Below are 24558 nucleotides of genomic sequence, written 5' to 3'. Positions count from 1 at the left end.
AAAAGGCAAATATAATTTCCTGGATACTGAAAACTGAGATGGTCTAACACATATGACATGGGATGAGCAGATGTCCCTCATTCCATTGCATTATTGTTCCATGGTTTGACTTGGTCCCATGTTCCACCCTGTGTGTCTTCTGGTAAACTTGAAGAATTTCTAGAAGTAATTTCAAAATTGTTGTATGTGCAGTTTGCTGCAATGTTCAGCACCCCTCCTCCCCCAGCCTGAGTACAGGTTTCCAATGCACACAAGTGCACTGATTAAAAAACTACACAATCTTGCTGCAAGTAATATACTAATATACGCTTGCAAAAAAGGCACACTGATTAAATCACAGCACAAAATGCACAGTGTTAAGATTCCATGTTATTCTGTGATTTAATCAGTGTATGTGCTTGTGTGAATCATTAACAGACAAACTCAAAAACTCAAAACAGACAAACTCAAAAACAGTAACAAACCACTAGTGTGCAATAATCTGGACAAAGTTAGAAAATCAAAAATGAAAGAATAAAAACTAACTCACTAGGTATTGCTCTGCAATCCAAAGAGAAATTTGGGTGGGGAGAATTTTGTAAGCATTAGTAATAAGGGCTCTGTCTGGAAAAATATCAAACCATACAACTTGTCCAAAGAGCACCCGTAAACCCTATCATCTTGATTAACAACTATGTTCCCCATTATTCCCACACACATACTGAACACACATGGCCTCCTCCTCACTACTTTAGGTTTTCCAATAAGTGACCAGGAAGAGACTACTAGTACTCTAAACATCCTGCATTTGAGCACGTTTTAGTATGAATACACTATGTAAAATAAGTCTATAAATAAATGAAATATAAATTTAAATTAATGCATTCAAACAGCATCTAATCCACTGCTACTTCAGGACAATAATGTAAGTATTAATTATATTTACATTGCTTAAATGGTACTGGTATAATTAAACAGAACATACAGTATTTTGAGGCCTTATCACAGAGTAAGCACACAAAGGGTAAATATATATTTGCTACATTTTATTTAAAATAGTATCCAATGAGGATGCAAAATCCAGCTATTTTTGACTTCTAAGAAGCTTGGAAAAGTGCTTTCCTCCTCTTCACCATGTACTATTCTACACCACTTCCTTCTCAAATTCAACCCATAATTATCTTCATAGGAATTCAATTAGATAACATTATTATACACCACCTCCCCACCCCCACTCCCACTAAAATAGAGTCCATACAGAAGCATAAGCTAAGTTAGCATCTTTCCTGGAAAATGACTAAGCCATAACAAATTTCAGGGACTAGCCATTTTTCAGTAAACCCAACAAAAAGGCTGTGATCTTACTTAACCACCTACTATTTTTATGTGCTTTGGAGAATACTGCATCTGACCGTACAGATGTGGGATCTTATAACTTGGTAGAAAATAATCTTCTACCATTTAAATACGGGACTTAACTGTCCAAAGAAGCTGCCCTCTGTTCAGCTTCGCCTCCCATTACCCCGAGGGTGCTGAATAACCCCTTTGGGTCTGGCTGTGTCTCAGAAGTGGAGGGGAGGGGGTGCAATCAATCATCTTTATTATAGTCAAAGACCAGCACAGATTACAATACAGTAAAAAAGATAAAGCAATCAGATTATTATGAAAATGAATGATACATGTTTTACTACTATAAACTATGAGATTTGTATTACAGTTAAGATTAATAGAATGAGGGTCTAAAGATACAAGATATTTAAAATATACTATGGAGTGCAAGCGAGGTAACTAAAATATAAAATATAACTAAAATATAGCATGAAATATCTTATTAAAATAGTAAGGCAGCTGACTAAAATGGATACTAGTCGGGATTTTAAAATCTGATACATAAAATTAATCAATTACAAAATACAATTCTCAATGAATAAAAGACATCTACCATGTTAAAAAAGAGAGAGAGATACCATATGATAAAAAGGGAAATAAAGCTGGCTACTAACTAAAATAGGACAATCTAGTAAAAGAGTTAAAATTGACTTCATGGATTATGGGGTAAAGTCAGTGTTCAACGGATCTTGCACGCTGCCGTGCAGAATCTAGCAGCATTGTATGTGAAAGTCCGCTTTTCATCCGAGAGCAGCATCTTAGTGTAGACTTGGCTGGGGTGACCAGGGCAGCTGAGTAGTAGAGGGAGTATGAGTTTATCTCAGCTATCTTTATAGAAATTGCAGGAAAGGAGCACATGTTCAGGGGTTTCCAGCTCCCCAGAGGCAAAGGGGCAAAGCCGTTCTGCAAATGGAATCTTCCTGTATTTCCAGTCCAAAACAGTGGATGGAAGGGCATGACATCAGGCAAGGGTGAACGCCCTTCTGTGGCTTGGTATCTGCAACTGTGTCAAATATGCGGGTGGTGGGGGGAACCGTGAACCTGGAGCTGTCTGAGGCCAGGAAACCAGGTACCCTACTTAGATCTGCCTGGCATTCCATATCCAGGATCCTGTTTTTAATGGCCACTTTCGCCTTATCACAGCCCATTGCAAGGAGAAAAGACAGAGAGAAACCCAATACCGCCACGCCCGCTTCCAAGAGGATTGGACATTTTCCTACAGTGTTAACGGGGCCAGGCCCCTAGAGCAAAAGGCTAATTTGAGCCAGTGATTAAGAACAGTCATCCAAATTTTGGTCTCAACTTTTATCAAGCCAGTTTCCAGACGCAGAATGGTACTGGAGATACAGCAGGGCACTTGTAAAGCTGCTGTTAGGAATTTAGATTGGACACATTCCAGTATGATAAAATTAGAGGGTGGTCCTGGGTGGGGAGGGGGTTAACTTTCACCCTTCTCCTCCTCCACCTGTCAATGTGAAAGGTGGTCTTGCTCCTCCCCAGGAGCCTTTCAGACCTGACAATGTCCCCATTGACCTCTTCAGCCTTATTTATTTATTTATCTGATTTGTATACCACCCTTCCAAAATGGCTCAGGGGGTTGGCTGCCCGACCCTTAAATAAAGCCCTCCAGTCAGGGCAACCATGTTTCCTTCCCCCTGGCTCATCCCTCTTTGACCAGGCTGCCATCCTGGCCACCCCACCCCTGGTCTTTGGAAGGGCCCTTCCCTTAAATCCCACCCCTGTTCCTGATGTCATTACAGGGGGCCATGGCAAGAGTGAGGGGACGCCTCTCTCTTCGTCACCACCAGGTGACAGCCTGCTGGGCTGCTCCAGCACAACCCTGGGTGGCCACCTCCCACTTTCCCTTGCTTTTCCTGCAATCATGGGAAGAGAGGAACTGGCTGCTGCTGAGGCTAGGGATCCTTTGGCACTCTCATTCATCTTCACGTGATTGGGTAAGTGGCTTGCTGCGTCAGGTGGTGGTGGGGGAGCCCGACACCCTCTAATAACTAGGTAATACTCCCGGATTTATTTTGCATACCACCTATATTTAATCTCCAGTTTTGCTACTACAGTAACTAATATGTTTCTCCTGCTGTTTGCCTTGCAAGGGACATGTGTATTCTACTTCATGTTGAAGACAAATAATGGGTAGTGTTTATATTTAAATATATACAGCCATTGTCGTTTGTGTCTCTTGCTCCATGTTTTGCACCAAACACAGCCTAACTAATAATTTCTGCATAACATCTCCCGCACCTCACCTTAAGGCTGTTCAAACTACAGCTTTGGGTGGCTTTTCCATCATGACTTAACATCCAGCCTGAACAACTCTTATTCTGGAAGCTTGCTCACTTTTTTGTGATGTTTTTGCTGGTTCTAATGAAGTTATTATCTTACTTTAGCATTAGATTTTTTTCCCAATGTACCAACACTGTTACCTAATGATTTTGGAGAGGTTTTTAATACTTATAGATTTATTATGGCATAAGCTTTCTTTTCTTTTCTTTTAAAGAGTATATTTTTATTGTTTTTCAACAAGGTAACAGAAATAGAAAAGCAACAGAAAGAAAAGATAAAAGTAACTTTACAATTAGCAGTTCTTAGATGTCTCATAATTACATACATCAATCAGGAGGTTCAATCAGCAGCCCTCTGTTCTCCACCTTCCAAAAAACACCCACCCACATGAAACCACCCTTGCCAAGAATTGTAAAAACAAACAAACATAAAAAACAAAACACAGAAATAGCACTTTAATTAACCGTGTATTCTAGAAAGAAAAACCCAATCTTGGATGAGGGTGTTGACCCATGTTAAATTGTAAAGTATGAAAGGCTCCCAAATAGAAATAAATGTTTCATCTGAAATATTATGTAAATAAGCAGTAACCTTAGCCATAAAGGCATATATTCCCATAATTTTAATAACCACTCAACTACTGTTGGGATTATTTGTTGTCTCCATTTAGGAGCGTATAAGATCCTGGCTGCAGTAATCATATACAAAGATAGCTCCGAATACTTAGTGGGAATATAGGATTTAGTCATGTTTAACAAAAAAACCCCTCTGGAGATTAAGAGGAATTTATGTTTAAAATTTCTTTCATCTTACGGTGATTCCCCCCCCCCCCCCAGAATTATTGTGCTTTGCTACATGTCCACCACATATGATAAAATGTCCCCACATGGCTCTTACACTTCCAACAATCTCCAGAGTAATTACTATCCATCTTTGCAATCATCAAAGATGGAGTAATATACCATCTAAAATACATTTTGTATCAATTTTCCCTTAAAATGCTATTTGCTGTTAATTTAATGTTCACCTTCCATTGGTATTCCCATAGTTGCATATCAATTGTTCTGTTTAAGTTTTGCATCCACTTGATCATACAGTCTTTTACCTGTTCTGTTTCTGAATCATATTTCAATAGCAACTTATATATCAATCCTAGTACATGATCGGTATTTTTAGTAATTAATACTTTGAATTCTGTTAAGTCTCGAAGTTTGCCACCTTGTCTCTGTATTTCTTTCTGCATTATAGTACTAATTTGTAGATATTGAAACCATGAGGGTTCACTGGACCATTCTGAAGCACAGTCTGAATGGATTTCATTTTTGTTTTTCCTGTAGTTAAACTTATGCCTTCTCTCTCCACTGGGCAAAATTTCTAGAGTTTTCTTCTCCATGGGGAAAAAAAAAGTTTATGATAGATGCCAAAGATGATAGCTCTGTACTTATCCTGTTCTTATATTTGTCCCAAACATGTAATGAACTACTTCTAATTGTACAGGACTTTATGTCATGATCGTTCCTTTTTATATTAGTCCATAAATACTTATCTAACCCTTCTGGAAGGTCAAACCCTTCCATAGCCATCACTGGACCATATGGTTCTCTGATTGAATCCGAAATCTATGTCAAGCAACTGGCATGATGATATAATTTCAAATTAGGAACAGCCAATCCTCCCTGATCTTTTAAATCTTGCATGACCTTGAACTTAATTCTTGGGTTTTTATTGGCCCAAATAAAAGAATTTATATTCCTCTGCCACATGTTCAATATCTTATCTTCAATTTTAATAGGGATCATTTGAAATAAAAAGCTCATATTTGGTAAAATATTCATTTTAACCAATGCTATCCTTCCCAGCCAAGAAATATTTTTTCCACCTGGTTAGATCTGCCATAATAAGGCTCCATGATGGTAAATAATTATTCTTGAACAGGTCTTTGTTATTCAATGTTAAATTAATCCCTAAATATTTAATTGGTTTTTCTGTCAGTTGAAATCCAGTCTTGTCTTCAAATATAATAGTTCTGTATCTGACAGGTTCCCTGTAAGAATCTGTGTTTTGTCTTTATTAATCTTATATCCTGAAACCATGCCATAATGATTTATATGTTCCATTACTGAGTCCAAATAGTGCTTTGGTTGAGTAATTGTAAGAACTACATCATCTGCATACAATTTTATTTTATGTTCTTGATCCATCATTTTAATTCCAGAAACTTCCCCCCCCAGCTGTATCTTCATCACCAATGGTTCAAGAGCTAGGATAAACGACAATGGTGAAAGGGGAAACCCTTGTCTCGTACTCTCTGTGATAGCGCATTTTTTGGATATCGCCCCATTCACCATTATCTTTACTGTTTGTTCCTGATATATACTTTGAATCCATGAAAGGAAATTAGTACCACGGTTCATTTTTTCTAATAGTTTAAACAAGAAGGACCAATCAAGATTGTCAAAGCTTTCTCCGCATCCAAGAAAATCATCGCTGCTTTACTCTTATTCTTTGAAATATCATCTATTGCATTCAATATATATCTCAGATTGTCTTTCATGTATCTCTTCAGTACATACCCTGTCTGATCCGGATGTATTATATCAATTAAAAAACCTTTCAGCCTTCCTGCCAAAATCGCCGCAAAAAGTTTGTAATCCACATTTAGCAGATAAATTTGTACAATTTTGGTCTAGTTGGATCCTTCCCTTCCTTATGTATAAGAGAAATGAATGCTTCTTGCCAAGAAGGCGGCAGTGTATGACAATGTAATATTTCATTTATCACTTGGGTCAATGGGCTGATTAATATTTCTTGAAAGGATTTGTAATAAACCACTGAAAATCTATCCAGGCCTCAGCCGCTGTATTACTTCTTTTGTTTCTTCCTCTGAAATTTGGTTTATTCAGCAGCTATTTCTGCCAGTCGGTGAACTCTGATATTTGTAAATACTCTAGATACTGTGAAACCTTCTCAAGATCCAGGGTTTCCTTTCTGTTTAATCTGGTATAGTAGTCTACATACCCATACTAAAGAACAGATTGCACAAACCATCACACAAGATCCTTAATTTCACATGCTAGCAAAATAATGCCCAGGATCATCCAACCTAGATTAGAGCACTATGTGGAAAGGGAAATGCCAGATGTTCAAGCTGGTTTCAGAAAAGGCTGAGGAACAAGAGACATTATTGCTGATGCACGCTGGATAATTGAAAAAAACAAAGAATACCACAAAGAAGTCAATGTGTCCTTTATTGACTACAGAAAAGCCTTCGATTGTGTCGAACATATCAAGTTGTGGCATATCCTTAGGAAAATGGGCCTCCAAGAACATCTCATTGTTCTCATGAGAAACCTATACACAGGACAGGAAGCCACAATCCAGACAGAACATGGTGAAACAGACTGGTTCCAGATCAGCAAAGGAGTAAGGCAAGGCTGTATACTGTCTCCTTCTCTATTCAATTTATATGCTTAACATATACTGAAAGAAGCTGGATTTGAAGAAGATGAGCGTGGTTTTAAAGCTGGAGGAAGAAACATCAATAACCTGCGCTATGCTGATGACACCACTCTGATAGCTGAGAATGCAAGCTCTAGTAATGAAAGTTAAGGAGCACAGTGAAAAAACGAGACTACAACTAAATGTTAAGAAGAACTAATCACTTCCGGCGAATATGGCATCTCAAAGAGAGGCACTGGACTAGCTCTCCTGGTGTCTTGGCTCCTATTCAGCCTAATTATCTCCCATCAACATGATGGAGATAGGATTGCAATGCAGGGCTTGGTTTTTTCTTGGGGGTAGTTTGGGGGAGATCTTCATTGGACGAACCCCCAGAATAAACCTTTCTGCTCAGGCAACTGGCTGATTGGGAGAGGTGAAACATCAAAGCTGAGGTAGAGATGACCTCGCCACCTATCTACTTTAATCTTTCCTAATTAATCTCTGAGAGAACTACAGTTGGAAGTATGCAAGATCTTTGGTATTTTAACTATGCTTTCTGAACCTTTTACTGACCTTCCTAGAAGCAATTACGGAATGATTTACAGCGTTAAGAGGAGGGCTCGTGGAGGGGAATGGTGTCCGCTGAGACTGCCACTTGGATGTTTTTTCTTTTTCCTCTTTGTCGCAGAGCCTACAGTTTATATTTTTATCAGCCTGGCCTTCAGCTAGAAGACTGTAACTTCTACCTTGTACTTGGCCTTTTTCTACTATACTTGTATCTCAATGTTGACAAATTTACAGCATCAAGAAGAAGGCTGGTGGAGGAGAATGTTGTCCACTTGGATGTCTCTCTTCTTCTTTTCTATTGCAGAGCCCACAGATTACATCTTTACCAGCTCAGCTTCCAGCTAGAAGACTGTAATTTCTACTTTGAACTCGGACTTTTCTTTTTCTCTACACTGGTATCTCTGCATTGACAAGATATTTTATGGCTGGTAATAAAACTTACTGTTTTGTGTTTCACTCTTCAGAATCCCTTTGAGATCCTTTTTTTTTTCCAAGGAGAGTATACTCTTTATTCTATTTTGGACTATGAGAATCCTGATTCAACAATGCACGTTTTTGAAATTCAACATCAGAAAGTGGACAGAATAAATTGGAATGAAAAAGGAGACTCAAGACTTTTCACATTTTCCCATGCATAAGCTTTTGTATGGCGCAAGTTCCGGCATATTATGTCTTTGGCAGAATACCTTATCTCCAGACCAAGAATGCTCTCAAAAAATTTTCAAGTTAACCCCTTATTGACTTTTGGGTCTCTCTCTATTGTTTTGTTTTTGATGCAGCATAAGGAATACCTTTGAAACAAATAATATGCTCCCCCCCTTTTCTTTTCAAAATAGAAGTGTGAGTTGAGGGAAATCTTTAAACTAATAGCCTATTCTTTTTAAAACAAACACACACACACACACACACACACAAAATGGGTAAAATTGGAAATAGGATTTGATGGTATTGTATAAGATTGTGGCCAAGAAAATCTTAGTTGGTCTTTAAAATGATGAGAGAATCCCCAGCTAGTTATTTTATTTCATTAGTTATCCTGCCCCTTTCTATTAACTATCTTTAACCATCTGTGATTTGTTTTTGCATACCCGGCTCTGGATACCCGTCATGAATATATGTTAAATTGTTATATAACTGGAGTGTAAGTGCTGGGAACTCCATCATAGCTCTGTGCTATTGGAAAGAAAAATTTACATCCAAATACTAAGTTTCTGTGAAGTCGGCATCTTCTCTCTCTATGAGCAATCTTTTCTTTACCATTCTAATATTTAGATACTTTGGGGAGTTAGAAGAGAGATTCAAAATTATTTTTTCAACCCTTTTATATACTAGATAGATATATATCCTTTTATACACTGGACTCTAGACTTATTTTGACCTTTTGGTTTTAATGAGATCTTTACAGTTGAGAGTTGAAATGTTTTCTTTGCATTATTACGTTGTCATAGACTTTTTTGTGGAGTAGTGTCACCTAGGGAGGAGAGCCAAATACGAAGTGATAATTGATATATGTGAAGATTTGTTGCATGATTCGGTGTTGTGCGTTATATTTTGGCAGATTCTTGCTCTGCTTTGAGGGACCCTTCTAAGTACTTTGATAGAGATATTAAAAATATATTTTCATATTATCGTAAAAATAATATTATTTATTATTTTTATACTATTACTTTGGAGTTCCTTTCTAGAACTCATGGCATTTAGATATTTGTATAGAACTAATAGCTTTTACAAGTCAGGTAATAACTAATGGTCTCTTCATTTTTTGTGTATATAACATAATACTGAAGTCCGATTTAGGAATCCCCCCCCCCCGCCTCATACTTTTTTACTTGACATCATAGGCCTATTGAATTTACAGGGTTTTTTTAGGATAAGGTGTCCACTGTTCTTGTATCCGTAGGCATGGATCTGGAAAGGATTTTAAAAAATAATCTTCCTGGTTTTTTCATGGATGTTAGATTATATCCATCTAGTAGGGATATAATTGGTATCATCTAGTTGTTTTTTTCCTTTTGTTTGGAATTATGTGCTAATCAGAAGAACTGGGATGGGAAAGACCAGAAAGAGACCTGTGCATTTAGATCTTTATTCTGAGAAAGCTTCTGGATGATTTTTATACAGGCTTTTGGATTAAAAGAAGGATAATATTTATGTAGGGAAACCATTTTTACCATGTAGGGAAATCCATTTCATGGATTTCAGTGAGTTACATTCATGAAGGTTCTACTTTTTGCAGGGTTTTAAGTTTTCTTTCTATTTTCTCTCCTGGCTAGTCATAAGTTTTTATTGACATAATATTAATCAATAATATGTTTATTAATATCTTTGAGTTTGTATGTACTGGACGGGACCTCTGTAGTGGAAGTTTTGCTCTGCCTGATTTAACCTTAATACTCATGTATACGTTCCTGCCTTGTTCCTTTTTGTTGTTGCTCATTTCGGCTCTCCCCTCTTTACTTTGTTTAACTGTTAGATTAGTAATTTTACTGATGGTAAGACTGAGTCCTATGTTAACATTTCCTATTCTATAATTATATACATACACATTTATATAAATATATACAATTACCATTGGTATCTTACATACAGAGTTTTGTTTACGCTGGATAAGCTTCTGTGTGTAATCATGTATACTCTCAGAGATGTAACCATTTCTGTTTTTTTTACTTAAACTTTAATAAATGTACTATACATTCTGGGGGAAAAAAGAATAAACTAATGACAACGGGTACAGCAAGAGCCTCAGAACTGATAATGAAGACATTGGATAGCTTCTGCCTCTTAGGATCAACCGTCAACAGTAAAGGATCCAGCAGTCAAGAAATACGCTGCAGACTAGCACTTGGAAGGGTTGCAATGAAGGCCTTGGAAAGGATATATAGACTCTATGATGTGTCTACACCTACAAAGATTAGAATTGTTCAGGCAATGGTTTTCCTATGACACTCTATGGATGCCAACGCTGGACTTTGAAGAAGCAAGATAGAAAAAGTATTGATGCTTTTGAACTTTGGTGCTGGAGAAGACTTTTGAGTATACCATGGACAGCCAGGAAAAAAACCAAATGGATCATAGAACAAATCAATCCAGAATTTTCACTCAAGGGACAAATGACCAGGCTCAAACTATCATACTTCAGACACATTATGCGAAAACCCAGCTCCCTTGAGAAGCCTATAATGCTGGGGAAAATTGAAGGAAAAAGAAGGTGAGGACGACAAGTAGCAAGGTGGATGGACTCAATTACGACAGCAATGAATGCACCACTGAGAGACCTTAAAGGCCTTGAAGAAAGATCATCCTGGAGAGAATCTATCTATGTGTTCGCTAAGAGTCGATACTGCCTTGACAGCACTTAATCAATCAATCAATCAATGGCCACTGGTATAAAGGCTAACTAGGAATAATTTATTATTAATTCCTAAAATGTACCTGTAGCTAATCCCATGTGTGGCAGCTCTTGCTAGAACATAGGAACATAGGAAACTGCCATATACTGAGTCAGACCTTTGGTCTATCTAGCTCAGTATTGTCTTCTCCAAGGTTGCAGGCAGGAATCTCTCTCAGCCCTATCTTGGAGAAACCAGGTAGGGAACTTGAAACCTTCTGCTCTTCCCAGAGCGGCTTCATCCCCTGAGGGGAATATCTTGCAGTGCTCACACATCAAGTCTCCCATTCAGATGCAACCAGGGCAGACCCTGCTTAGCTATGGGAACAAGAGTTTGGTGAGCTGCCATATAACCACAGGTATGGGTGGAAGGGGGGCAAATGGCGGCCGGCTGGCCAGAAAGCAGTAGTGGATGGGAGAAGAAACCAATGGGAGAGAGAAGGAGCTGGTGCCCGCCCAGCCAGCCGGCCAGAAAGGGGGGCGGGCGAGAAACAGGCCGGCCAGCCAGAAAGCGGCAGCAGTGGGGGGTGGAACGGAGAAGAAGCTGGTGCCCGGCCAGCCAGAAAGCGGTGGGCAGGTGAGAAACTGGTGCCTGGGTGGCCAGAAACTGGCAGAGGGGCGGGAGAAGAAGCCCACCTGCCCACCAAAAAGGGAGTGGTGGACGGGATAAGAAACTGGTGGGGGTGGGAGGGAAAAGAAGCCCACTCGCTCATCAGAACGGGGGGCAGGTGGGAGAAGAAGCCGGTGTCCAGTCGGCCAGAAAGCAGCAGTGGGGGTTGGGGTGGGGGAGAAAGAAAAAGGCGGTGGGTGGGCTGGTGGGGGAAGGTGGCCGGTGCATGGGCCAGCCAGAGGCACAGATACTCTAAGCCCAGCCAACAATTTCTTATTCCATAATAAATAATTTGTTTAGCTAGTCATGTGAAATCATGCTAAGAATCTCTAATGCCAACTACAGGGCGTACAAAACTGTAATGAAGCCATTTAGAACCTAATTATAATTTTAGCTGGCAATAGGTTGAAATAGGAGAATCATTTAAATGCAACAGGAAGCTGACATCCAGACTAAAAAAGCACCTGCACAACAAAGTTGCACGTGTGCAAGAAACTGGCATAGCTGCACAAAGTAATGAGGATGCTGAAATTGTGCTCTTGTGCCCAAGTTCCCTGAAAAACATATGAGGTAGCCCCAGATTGTATACCTTGTTGCACAAGCACAAACATGTTTGTGCTAGTTCAACACTAGTCTGGAGCAAAAGCTCCTGACTTAGCACAAAAACCTTTCATGAGCCTCTGTTAGTCAGTCTGTTAAAATTTCCAGCCCACTCTAAAGCCAATATTATTTTGGACTGCAGAGATTAATTGACATACTTAGTCCTTGAGGTCCAGCCCTCCTAGGACTGTACTGCCTCCAAATACAAACATAACATTGCTTCTTCACATTTAAAAACAAAGCTTCCTACAGCCAGGAAATCAGTACAGCAAAGAAAAAACTAGGTTATAATCAAGATTTCTATCATGCCCTGCATCTATATATGTCAGCCTTTGGATCTGAAAACCTACTGGCACTAAGCAAACCACCTTTTGTAAGTACTAATCCTAATATATTGTAAATATCCCAGTGTCTTACTATTCCTATCATTGTATCAAAATGAAACATAGTCCCCTAAAACCAGTTTCATCTGATCTCAACATGTCATTTAGGAAAGGGTGGAAGTTTTTATTATTTCATTTATTAAAGTCTTCTTTACTCAGTGAGGTCTTGCACACATGGTTGCTGCTGGGTGTGCTACGAGGAAGGTAGGAACTCACCTGCCTTCCTCAGCAGACAAGCAACAGCTGCCCTCCCCTCTGCAGTGCCACATGCCCACATGAGCGGCGGCATGGTGACTGCAGGAGCTGGGAGGACTTCCCCCTCCCACATCCCAGGGAGCCCTGGGGTACAAGCACGGTGACTGCTCTTATTAGAGCAGGCATCATGCTTGGTGCACCTGCTCCTCCCCTCCTGTGGTTTGCTGCCACAAATGGCCCGGGGGTGGTGGGGATGGAGCTGTTTAACCTGGCGGTGATGGTGATTGCCCAGACAATTGACAGCTGAGGTTAAGTGAACCATAGGTTTGCTTAACCTCAATGCTGGGTTTAAAACTTGGGCTTGGCAAGGGGGGCAGTGCTGTGATCGGGATCGATCCCAGTACTTCACACGCATAACCTAACCCAGGCTGGGCTGCCCTTGCCTGGCTAGGTGGTGCATGTGAACAGCACATGCAATATCTTATTTTCCTCCTGGCTGAAACCTGGTTGTAGTTGGATCCCAGTAGGGGAAAGAGCAGAGTAGATATTACTTCAAGAAGTACCATTGGCTACCTCTGAAATGTATGTATAAGAGCTTCATTGTAGTCTGAATATCTAATATACTGTGTATGGATGCTGGACTAAATATCTACAGCTTTAAATTATTTACATATGGTACAGGTGAACCCTGTTATCCATGGGAGTTCCATTCCCACCTATTTCCATGGGTAACAAAACTGTGGATAATGGGGCATTACTTCTACGGAGATGGGGGGGGTAGGATCCTGCAGGGCAAAAAATGCTTTAAAAGGGGTCCATTTTTTCTGCAAAAAATCACGGGGGGGGGAATCTTTTTGCACAAATGAGCCACAAAATGGCTCCTTTCTTCAAAATGGTGGGCAGAAATGGCCTTGGGAATAATTTCCGGCCACCTAGGAACCACAAATACATGGTTTTTAACCATCACCCATGTATGCCGAGGTCGGGTCTCAATTGCCCGACCATGGATATGCAAAAACGTGGTTGTTGGAACTGCATGCACCAAGGTCCACCTGTATTATGTTAATTCCTTTTGTTTTATTATTCAAATATTAAGCAGGTTAGCACTTTATTAAGGAGAAGGTAAAGCTACATTGCTGGACCTTGACAGCTGTTTCCTATGTATGAAATCACCAGTCTAAAAAGATAACTGAAAGCTTATTTTCTGTCCAGGAAACAGTTTGGCTGAGGCACGTCACTGCATAGGCTATCTGTTAGGCATTGACCAATCAAGTACAGTGGAATATTTTCCTTTGGATTGAGATTCTTCCACCACAACAATTTGTAATCCCAGCTTCATTGAACTAATTGTAAACAAGGAGGTTTTGGCTAGAATGTTTCCCACCTTCATTGGTGATGATGATGATGATGATGATTTCGATTAATTCAATGATGCCATACGTAATTAAAAATGAACACCATGCTAGGCCACCAAAAAAAAGCTGGGATAAATTTGCACTACATCAGTATGACATTGAATGGCACCAAAGCAAGAACATGGCTCATAGACCAACTATTTATTTATTATTTATTTATTCTATTTCTATACCGCCCATCCAAAAATGGCTCAGGGTGGTTTACATAGAGGAATAATAAATAAATAAGATAAGATGGATCCCTGTCCCCAAAGGGCTCACAATCTAAAAAGAAACAGAAGATAGACACCAGCAACAGTCACTGGAGGTACTGTGCTGGGGATGGATAGGGGCAGTTACTCTCCCCCTGCTAAATAAAGAGAATCACCATGTTAAAAGTTGCCTCTTTGCCAAGTTAGCAGGGGTTTCTACTCATAAAGCACCTCCAAAAGGTAGGCTTGAGAAACGGAACTTACATTTCTAAAGTTTCTGTCTCTGCAGGAGTATTGTAGAAAGCATCATCAACAATTACTCTGTGATCTGACACATGTTGCAGTCTCCACAAAGAAGGTACAGAAAAAACACTTCTGTGTGGTAGCATATGGTAACATGCAACACTAGAGAGTCTCTATGCCACCAACTGCTGGATATGTGAAGTCTTAATGTGGAGATTTTCTATATGCAGAGAATCCATGTAAAATTAACACAGCCAGCAGTGCTACTGAAAGAAGAAACTGTGACACAGAAGGTATTTGCAGTGGTTTCTGTGTGGAAGCTGCAATGTAGATATTTTTCTTACAATTTTATTTAGCACGAGATCATAAAGCACGCTGGGTAATCTTTAAGTGTTGGCTATTTGTAAACTGTATGAATGGTTTGATGTCATGACACCTTCCCAAAGAAATCTAGAACATGTATAATTTTCAAGTCATCTGCTATGACTCTGACAGCTTGAATTCAATCAACATAGGGAAACCTTTTCCAAGTCCCTCCAATTTAGGAACTGATTATCCATCCTATTAATAAGGATTTAGAAATCAATGGGGGTGGGGGAAGAGAGAAATTACATGAAACAAGCAGTAGCTCTTGTTCTCTACCTCACTAAAAGGACTACTCTCTTCATATCAATCATAAACAATTATGTGGGTACATCATTGCTTTGAGTCACCGCTACATCCTTGGCCCAGGAAAAGGACACTTGTATAAGAGGAGCAGATGTCTTTCAGTATGCATTTTCTGGGAAAACAGATGAGAACATGACATGCACAGGTAACAGTACCAGCAGCACAAAACAAATACCAGCATCTATTCTCGTCATTATGCAATACAGAACAGTTCAGTAATTGGTGTAAGGTGTTCTACTATTCCTAGGGAGGAAGGAGCAGGAGAAAAAGTAATTCAGAGAAAAAAATTCTCGGTAAGCCACAGAGGTAATTAGAGCCACACTTGTAAATCGTATCAAATCTGAAACCCTAGTTCAGTTATAAATGATTATGCATAAGAAACATTAATATAGAAAATGTGAAATTTTAAAAAATGCAAATTGAATAGCTATAAAAGCCCATATTTCATACATGTTAAGTTTAAACATTAAAATTATCAAATATATACCTCCTTAAAGTTTTTAACATATACTAACTCAAAGGTTGATCCATTTACAGATATTATTATAACCTCTCAAGACTTCAAGGTTATAGTAGACATGTAATCAAGTACAAAAACAGTTGCTATAGCAGCAGTCTTCTCTACCCCCATCCCACTTCTCTTTCGCAAAGAGTGTGTCTGCTGGAAGTCGGGACAAAAACAAAAAACCTTTAATTGCACATAAACATGTTCTTCCCTTATTAGACTTCCTTGGGCAACCCTTTGTAAATCCTCAATGATTAGGTTACAACATCACAAGTGTGTGTGTGTGTGTGTGTGTGTGTGTGTGTGTGTGTGTGTGTGTGTGTGTGCGCGCGCACACACACACAGACACTCTACGGGGGGGGGAGTGGATTCTGTAGGCACAAGTGTGTGTGAAACAGTACTTCCAGGGTTTCAAGCAGCAAACCAATTTGTGTGTACTTCGTCCCATCAACTTTCATTAATTAAACCAGCTTGCTAGAAAACAAAGCAGCTTAGCTGATTTGTGGATTACACAGCAAAAGATTGACAAAGCCAGTAAGGAAGAAATCAAAATCTAGCTGGAAGACATTGTTTTTTAAAAAGGTGTTCTTTACAACTAAGCCGATTCTCAGAGGCACAGCTAAGATTCTACAGACAGCACTAACTACAGTATGACGTTTTTGTAGCTCCCAAGCCACAGCCAATCTCCTCTTAACAGGGATGCCTTCAAGACCATCCTTTGAACATTATCTTCTGGATAATGAGGAAAAACCCACATACAAATGTTTTGGTGCAGGTGTACCATCCTTTCATTTTCCAGAAGAATTACTGGAAGCAGGTATCACGCAACCCCATGTTACTCTGTTTAGGAAAATCTATGTTACTATGTCCTCATTCTATGTTACTACATTTAGGAAATCACGCAATCAGAATGAACATCCCAGATAAACAATAGCCACAGTTAATATCCAATAGTTCAACATATCTCCCCCACTGGTAAAAGAAAACTAGAATGCATTTTTTGAAAAGTGTAGCAGTGTTCCAACTCTAACCATCCTATCATTTAAGTGTGGCTCATTTCCAGAGTTTTCTAAAACACTTTGTGGACATACCTTTTATAATTAAGAACTACAAAGCACAATAGGTCACTACATGCACTTCAGTACAACAGAGGGGGGTTCAGTCCAACCCTCTTTAAAGTACTAGAACAGCTAAAAAACAGGTCCCGTCAGGTCAAATGCATACCCAAGCGACTGTTGCTGTACGTCAGCCCTGGGCTCACACTCCCACTCAGCCATGAAGTTCACTGGGTGACCTTGGACCAGAGACTATCTCTCAATCTAACCCACCTTCCAGGATTGTTGTGAGGACAAAAGGGGATGCCTCATGTATGCCACCTGAACTCTTTGGAGGAAGGACAGAATATAAATCAGCATAATGTAAAATTCACAGCAACAAAAATGTAGTCAGGGCTTGGTTTCTCCTGCTTGGGATGTCATAAGAACATAAGCTGAATCCAAGAAAGGCAGAGGTGCTCATTGTGGGGGATAGGAATTTGAGGGTCTTCCTGTGCTGGATGGGGTTACACTCCCCCAGAAGGAAAAGGTACGCAGCTTGGGACTGCTCTTGGATACAGGGCTCACCATGGTATCTCAGGTGGAGACTATGGCTAGGAGCACTTTCTAAAAGCTTCTGCTGATTCGACAGCTGCATCCATTCCTAGAAGAGAATGATCTCAAAACAGTGTTGCATCAGCTGGTAACCTCCCGGCTTGACTATTGCAACGCGCTCTACGTGGGGCTGCCTTTGTATGTAGATCGGAAACTTCAAAATACGGCAGCCAGACTGGTCTTTGGAGTAACCTGGAGAGACCATATTATGCCTGTTTTAAAAGCGCACATTGAGGTCATCTGGCCTGGCCTTCCAAGGTTCTCAAATTTTAATTGGTTTTAAATTGTTTCAAATTGTTTGTATATTGTTCTAAGTAGTGTGTTTTAAATGGTGTTTGTTTTTATGTCTTTTTAAGTTTGTTGTGCACTGCCCAGAGCCTTTGGATGGGGCATGCTATAAAAGTAACAAATAATATAAGAACAGCCCTGCTGTATCGGGCCCAAGGCCTATCTAGTCCACCCTCCTGTTTCACACAGTGGCCCACCAGATGCCTCTGGGGAACCCACAGGCAAAGGTTATGAGCATGCCCTCCCTCTTGTTGTTGCTCCTCTGCAACTGGTATTGAGAGGCATTGTGCCTCTGAGGCTGGATGTGGCCCACAGCCACCAGACTAATAGCCATTGATAGACCTGTCTTCCATAAGTTTGTCTAAGCCCCTTTTAAAGCCATCCAAGTGGTGGCCATCACCACATCCCATGGCAAAGAATTCCATAGAGTAATTATGTGCTGTGTGAAAAAGTACTTCTTGTCGATCCTAAATTTCCCAACCTTCAGTTTCATAGAATAACCCTTGGTTCAAGTGTTCTGAAAGAAGGAGAAACATTTCTGTCCACCCATTCCACTCCATGCATAACTTTATACACCCTGATCATGTCTCCCCTTAATCATCTCTTTTCACCTCTGGTAAAGAGCCCCAGATGCTGTAGCCTAGCCTCATAAGGAAGGTGCCCCAGGCCCCTGATCATCTTGGTTGCCCTCTTCTGCACCTTTTCCAGTTCTACAATATCCTTCTTAAGATACAGTGACCAAAGTTGTATGCAGTACTCCTTATGTGGCCGCACCATAGATTTATATAAGAGCATTACGAGATTAGCATTTTTATTTTCAACCCCCTTCTTAATGATTCCTAGCATGGAATTAGCCTTTTTCACAGCTGTTACACACTGAGTTACACACTGAGTCCAAGAGTCCTCTCCTGTTCAGTCACTGACAGCTCAGATCCCATCAGTGTATATGTGGATTTGGCGTTCTATGATCCAATACGCATCACTTTACATTTGGTTACACTGAACCGCATTTGCAATTTTGTTTGGAGATGTTTTTGCAGCTTCTCATTTTGGGATTTCACTAACCTAAATAGTTTAGTGTCACCTGCAAATCTGGCCACTTCACTGCTTACCCCAACTTCTAGATCATTTATGAACAAGTTAAAGAGCACTTGGTACCAGTACGGATCCCTGGGGGACCCCACTTCCTACCTACCTCCACTGTGAAAACTGTCCATTTATTCCTACTCTCTTTTTCATGTCCTTCAACCAGTTACCGATCCACTCATGAACCTGTCCCCTTATTCCATGACTGCTAAGTTTACTCAAGGGCCTTTGGTGGGGGACTTTGTCAAAAGCTTTTTGGAAGTCCAAGTATACTATCTCAACAGGATCACCTTTATCCACATGTCTGTTGACACTCTCAAAGAACTCCAAAAGTTTAGTGAGGCAAGACTTGTCCTTGCAGAAGTCATGCTGGTTGTCCTTCAGCAAGGCCTTTTCTTCTATATGTTGAACAATTTTGTCTTTAAGTATGTTCTTCATCAATTTACCCGACATCGAAGTTAAGCTGACTGGCCTGTAATTTCCCGTATCTCCCCTGGATCACTTTTTGAAAATCAGAGTTACATTGGCTCCTTTCCAGTCTTCTGGTACAGAACCTGATTGTAGAGACAAGTTACAGATTTTTACAAGGAGGTTGGCAATATCATATGTGAGTTCCTTCAGAACTCTTGGGTGGGTCCCATCTGGCCCTAGTGATTTGTTAACTTTTAGTTTTTTAAGACAGTTTAGAACATCTTCCCTTGTCACCTCAAATTGGCCTAGTTCTCTAAACCTGAAAAGCTCAATTCCGGAGAGGGTGAAGACAGATGCAAAGAACTCATCCAGCTTCTCTGCAATCTCCTTATCCTCTTTAATAATCCCTTTCACCCCCTCATTATCTAAGAGGCCAACAGCCTCCCTGGCAGGTTTTCTACTTCTGATATAGAAGTTTTTATTATTCTCCTTGACACTTTGAGCTATATGCTCCTCAAACTCTCTCTTTGCATCCCTTATTGTCTCTTTGCATTTCTTTTGCCAGCGTTTATGTTCCTTCCAGTTCACTTCATTTGGGCAGGACTTCAATTTTCTGAAAGAAGTCTTTTTCCCTTTTATTGCTTCCCTGACTCTACTTGTTAGCCACGCTGGCATCCTCCAGAACCTGATGGTACCTTTCCTCCTTCTAGGTATACATTCCAACTGAGCTTCTAATATTGTTCTTTTAAATAAATTCCATGCTTTCTGGAGTGATATTTATTATTGTCATATTTATATGCCATATTTCAACTAAAAAGTTCTAAAAGTGGTTTATACAAACAACAAAAACATCCTAAAACTTTAGCAGTCTGCATATACAGGGAACACAATCTTAGCATTTTCCCTATGTTTTACTAAAATTCTTTATTGCCCATTATCAGAGGCACAATTACTAAACTAGATGAGCCCTTTGTTTGAAAATGCCAACATAATCAAGCAACCCTCTCCTTCAGAGGCTCCAAACAAAGATGGAGTTGCTTACTTGTAACTGTTGTACCTGAAGGCTGATTCTCACTTTATGTTTTGTATCTGGATAGAGATATCTGATTTGGAAAATAAGCAATTTACCCAATTTCCAGCTGAGTAGCTGTCAAAGCAGCAAGGGTTTAATAGATCCAAGTTCTTTCCTTCACAGTGCATACAGACAACCTGAATTCATGAACTTCATTCCAGGGCTGATATGCATGCATGTAAAATACTTATTTGTGTCCTTTTCAAATATTCAGATATGGCTACCACAGAGAATTGAGTCGCTGCTTCCAAGTGTTTTAAAAGGACATGTGACAAATTGTACACTATGTACATTTTAATCTAGATGAGAGGTTTGTGTATGTATCTGCTATGCCCAGGTATAACATGTAAAGTACATGTATGTGTTATTCCTAAAGTATACGCAGAACTTTTGAACTTCAGATTAAGCATCCTGTTATACGTGGGTGAATGGAGGAAAAAATGTTGTTATTCACTACATAGACACACTAACGCACTAATAACTCTGAATCTGTTTTAGGACTTTGGATGATAAACAGCACTCTACTAGTGGATTTCAGTCCACTAGCCTGCAACTACATGTTAGGTGCAACATGAGAATGTTGCAAAAATGTTAACCCCACAGTGAGTTCTTTCCCCAACATAATCCTACAGAGAAATGCACAACATGATGATATGAATTCCTACCGCATGTTGTGATGCCAACATGTTGTGTATTCATCTCTTAGCCAACGAAGTGAACAGAGACATGGGAACACATCTGACAACACTGCAATACAAGATCAGAACAGCTGAAATCTAGATGAACATCGTACTAGTTCAACACAGATGTGCGTATGTAAGAAGGATGCATAACTGAGCTGATGCTGAAAGTTGCTCTCTCTTGAGATTTCCTTCCACTAGAGCACTTTGTATTATTCCCTGCAACACATAGGAACTGAGGGAGAGGTTTCACAGCAGGAGGCATGACACAGGTTGGGGAAGTGCACCCTGTTGTATTGGGTGCAACACTAGTCTGGAATGCAAGTTCCTGACCTAGCACAACTAGCTAGAGCTAAATCTTTGCACTTGTGCAACCTAGTGCAGTGTTAGTCTGGATGTTAAACAATACCTACAGGTTTCAGGAATGGTGTTTTCACTGGCATCCCAGTGTCATATGTAATGTCTAGGTTTGGACAAACCAACAGATTATATTGTAAATGCAGGATTGAATCCAACCCCCAATTGCACATATTTAATATAGTTCAATTTATGTCTCATTTTTTTCAGCAGAAACTGTGTGCATGTACCTGAGTACAGGGTTGTAGTACATATTTGCAGAGTTACATGGTTTAGATGTTATACTTACTCTGGATGTTATTACTTTTCAAAAACATAAAGCAGACTCTGAACAATGTCATATTTACTTTTCTTAAGGCTTACCATATTTTTCTTCCAGAGATTTAACTACATTTATTAACTACTTTTTGAGAATGTAACAGACTGCTATATTGGTTTTCCTTTTGACATAAATCACTGTAAGAACAAGCTGTGCACGAAGCTTTTATAGACCAACTCATTTCTAATAGCTTCCAGGAATGATAGATTTTTAGCAATGGGCTAGTAATTGCTGAAATAAATACAACTTCTTGTAAAAAAAAAAAATTACACTTCTTTTAAAAAGCCACTTCTATATATGGTGGAAAACCATAAGGCAGGATTTGTGTCCTTCAGCTATAAAAGCATTCTTGCAGATGTAAAGTATGTTCAACTAACAATCTGAAATGCAACAATCTGGAAAATAACTCCTGGAGTAGGGTAGAAATTGTATTTGCTTTCCTCACAAAAAACATATGCCATAATAAAACATATACTTGAGCTTATATTTAAAACATCAAAAATCTGGATGGGAAGGGAGTCAAATTACAACTACTACGAATATTTGCATACTGCTTTTTAATAACAATTATCAAAGCAAAATTGAGAATTGGTTTTATTTATGGAAAATAAATAAAAAATAATATAGTTTCCTATCCAAAAGGGGCTCACAATCTGGCAACAGCTGTAATAAAGTACACCATCTTCCAGTGTCTACAGTGCAAGTCTTGTAAAATGGCTAAGCTATAAGAAGTGATATCTAATGGGTATTGTAAACTATAAACCACCCTGAGATTTTATACAGGGCAGTATAAAATATGATTTTAAAAAATTAATATGAAAGCTTTGCTACAGTTCCTTTCATCAATAGGTCTTTTCTAGCTTCTAAGGCCTTCCCCTCCATCCCCCAACAGTTTATGTTTGTCGGCTGGAAGTCTTGTACAAAACAATAGGCTTTTGAATGTTGTATTTACAGAAAAACTAAAGGAATACTTTGTACAGTCTTGTATAGCAAATTTGGCTCCATACATCCATACTTTGCTTTGGTCTTTTAGCTCAACATTGGGCTGGAGAGTGATGTGTCCAGATAAAAATTCAATAGGTGCAGCTTCCCAATCAAATAAATTTATTTATGTTGCATTCTGACATTATATACAACATCCCATAAATGTTCTCTTCAGAGAATATGACATCAACAACATGCAGTACAGCAGATATTTTTTCACAGTATCCAGCTGTAGTTCTCAGGTAAGCTGAACTGGATGCTAGAGGCAGTTTTAGCCCTGGGATGATGTACAGCCCTGCTCTTTGAGTGGCCTGAAGTTAAGCTGACCAGACTGTAATTTCCCAATTCCCCCCTGGATCCCTTTTTTGAAAACTGGAGTTACATTGGCTCCTTTCCAGTCCTATGGTACAGAGCCTGATTGTAGGGACATAAGAACATAAGAACAGCCCTGCTGAATCAGGCCCAAGGCCCATCTAGTCCAGGATCCTGTTTCTCACAGTGGCCCACCAGATGCCGCTGGAAGCCACAGACAGGAGTTGAGGGCATGCCCTCTCTCCTGCCATTACTCCCCTGCAACTAGTACTCAGAGGCATCCTGCCTTTGAGGTTGGAGGTGGCCCACTTGAAGTTGGGGTTTTTCGTCCCAATGTGCATCACTTTACACTTGCTAACATTGAACCGCATTTGCCATTTTGTTGCCCACTCCCCCAGTTTGGAGAGATCCTTTTGGAGCTGCTCACAATCTGTTTTGGATTTCACTAACCAGAAGAGTTTGGTATCATCTGAAAATCTGGCCACATCACTGCTTACCCCTGCTTCTAGATCATTTATGAATAAATTAAAAAGCACCGGTCCCAGTACAGATCCCTGGGGGACCCCACTTCTTCCTTCCCTCCATTGTGAAAACTCTCCATTTATACCTACCCTCTGTTTCCTGTCTTTCAACCAGTTAGCAATCCACACATATACAATGTACAATTGTACACATGTACAATCCACAAATTACAGATTTTTACAAGGAGATCGGCTCCTGAACTTGGTGGTATCTTTCCTCCTTCTAGGTATACATTCCAACTGTGCTTCTAGTATTGTGGTTTTAAATAAGTTCCATGCTTATAGTCATATATATTTTTAGCATGTTTCCCAATGGCAGAAAACCCGGCGGAAATTGCCCAGATGATTGCCGGCTTGTGGTTCACGTAACCTCGGCTAAAAGCTGGGTTCAAGAATGGGGCTTGGTGCGGAGCAAGGGCTTGGTGGGGGCAGCTCCATAAGTGACCTCACTCCCAACACTTCACATGTGCAGGCTAATCCAGGATGGGCTGCAGTAGCCTGGGTTAGCCTGCACATATAAATACGCTTATGGGACCTGAAGATCTTTGCTTCAACTCTCAACGCACTTAAACAGCTCATCCCACACTTACAACCATGCAACAGATTCGCCCACATAGTCCCTATTCTGCCAAAAAGAGGAAGCAGGAAGACCATCATTGGCTTTGTCAAAGCTGCCTGTAAAGGATACATACAACAGAACTGCATTGTTTAAACAAATGGTTACTAGAAGAGAGAGAAAATATCTATCATGTAAGACTTAGCAAGCTTTTAAAATCACCCAAAATTTGAGATATATATCTTGATCAAAGTAATATTAGAAGATTTAACTGAAATGCACTGTTCTTTTAGTCATAGCAGGAGAGACCTAAAGTCAAAACAGAAAACTCTTTCATTGCACATAATTACATTGTGAGACATATGAAAGACATCAGGTTAATGGACAATTTTTTAAAAATCAAGGAACAATCAGCTAGATTCTTCATAACAGCAGTTTTAATTATGA

General features: G+C 39.7%; 1 protein-coding gene and 1 long non-coding RNA gene across 9 annotated transcripts in view; one reads left to right on the top strand and one right to left on the bottom strand.

Moving 5' to 3' along the window:
- ARHGAP26 (Rho GTPase activating protein 26) overlaps positions 1 to 24558 on the bottom strand; it is a 387242-nt gene that overhangs the window by 91596 nt on the left and 271088 nt on the right. The window lies entirely within an intron of this gene.
- Positions 1 to 24558, top strand: part of LOC128344701 (uncharacterized) — a 42359-nt gene that overhangs the window by 6865 nt on the left and 10936 nt on the right. Inside the window, exon 2 of the long non-coding RNA XR_008315995.1 lies at positions 21089 to 21190. This is a non-coding gene — a long non-coding RNA (uncharacterized LOC128344701). The remainder of the gene's footprint in view (positions 1 to 21088; positions 21191 to 24558) is intronic.

Source organism: Hemicordylus capensis, chromosome 2 (assembly GCF_027244095.1).
Source record: "Hemicordylus capensis ecotype Gifberg chromosome 2, rHemCap1.1.pri, whole genome shotgun sequence".
Lineage (NCBI taxonomy): Eukaryota > Metazoa > Chordata > Lepidosauria > Squamata > Cordylidae > Hemicordylus > Hemicordylus capensis.
The sequence above is the reverse complement of the archived record's forward strand: the minus strand, read 5'-3'. Positions and strand labels throughout refer to the sequence as shown.